We start from the raw sequence: 1,805 nt of genomic DNA, 5'->3' as shown, positions 1-1,805 counted from the left end.
TAATTGGAAAAGCACCTGATCGGAAATCAGAAGTTTTGTGGTTCGTTTCCCAATGGAGTGAAGATAGAGTAGGATCTTTTTTCAAAGAAATAATTTTAATTTAAAAATATTATTTTCCATCTAGTCTCATTAAGACGTTAAGCATTTTTCTGTTATTGAAGATTCTTAACTTGATCGAAATTGTGTAGATTTTCTGCCTTCATGGTTTGGAGGGTTGATCTACTATCGGTAAGGTACAATCTCTGATCATATAGCAGATAAATTAAAATTTTTTTTAAATAATTACTTGTAAAATTAACACCTATCTAAAAATTAGCGTTATTTTCTTGAATTAAGAGTTCTTATTCTGTTCCCTCTAATAGCCTAATTGGAAAAGCACCTGACCGGAAATCAGAAGTTTTGTGGTTTGATTCCCAATGGAGTGAAGATGGAGTAGGATCTTTTTTTCAAGAAATGATGTTAATTTTTAAAAAATGCGCCTGCTATGTGGGGACTTTCTTACCACTACTTTTGTCTTTTAATTTATTTTTCCTCTCGTGGGTGTCTACCTGTCTGTCTATCTGTCTTTCGTTATGTCTATCTTTTTTCTCTCTGTCTGTATGTAAGCACGATAACTTAAAAAAAAATTAATCTATTAGAATGGCTTTTGGTACACTCTTTTAGTGTCCTAAGCTAAACGCCAAGTTCGTTAGTTAGATATTTTGGATACAAATACTAAAAGTGAGCCCATTTTTCAAATTTTAGAGTACAAATTTTTTTCAAGATTCAAAAATTCTGTGTACAGTTGTTCATAGTACTTGAAAAGAAAAATGTTACTTTTCGATAGCCCTACAAGATTATCATATTAAATTTTTAATATTTTCTAAAAATTAAAATTTTGACTGCACGATAACTAATTAAAAATTAAAAATTGCATTTTGCGGTCAAACTATGCAAAACAGGAAAAAAAATGATAAGACAAACATTATGCACCCAAAAAATAGCTACAAATTTGTTACACAGCCACTCAAAAAAAAAGTGTGCGGATCTGTTAACAAGACACACGTATTCCTATGGAGTTTGGGGCGCTGAATTCAAATTCGGTATCAAAAATCATCCATCACTTCATGGTTGAGCCATAGCCTCAAAAAATGACGAAAAATCATGCACTGAGGCAAATAAATTTCAAAATAATGCCACTGATGCAAATTTTCACTTCAAAAACATGTCGACAACCGTAAAGGATCAACCCTTGCCTGATATCTACTTATTTAACATAACTTTACCCAACAGAACCTGACCTTACCTAACCTGAATTGACATAAATTTATTGAACTACACGTAAAGCTCTGGAAGCATATTTTCCCAATAGCAAATGTGTGCTACATCGAATGGGTCAACTCGATCCTAGCCTAGAAATAAATCTAACCTAGCCTAACCTAACCTAACCTCACGAAACACAATTAAACTGATTGTGTTGTCCCGTTGTGCTTGCGGTACAGTTTGAATCAGCTTGGGCTTAACCTGCAAAGAGCTCAAACCTATCCTAACCTAAAAAAACCTGACCTTACCTAACCTAATGTAACTTAACTTCACGAAACACAATTAAACTCATTGTGTTGTCCCGTTGTGTTGGCGGTACCGTTTCATCCAGCTTCGGCTTAACCTACATAGAGGTTTAACCTATCCTAACCTAAAAAAACCTGACCCAACCTAACCTAGCTGAATGAAATTCAACCACACGTGTAGCTATGTAAGCGTACGGTTCTCAGACTTAAATGTGTGCTATATTTAATAGGTTAACTCGATCTTAACCTACAAATGAA

Source organism: Belonocnema kinseyi, chromosome 2 (assembly GCF_010883055.1).
Source record: "Belonocnema kinseyi isolate 2016_QV_RU_SX_M_011 chromosome 2, B_treatae_v1, whole genome shotgun sequence".
Classification (NCBI taxonomy): Eukaryota; Metazoa; Arthropoda; class Insecta; order Hymenoptera; family Cynipidae; genus Belonocnema; species Belonocnema kinseyi.
The sequence above is the reverse complement of the archived record's forward strand: the minus strand, read 5'-3'. Positions refer to the sequence as shown.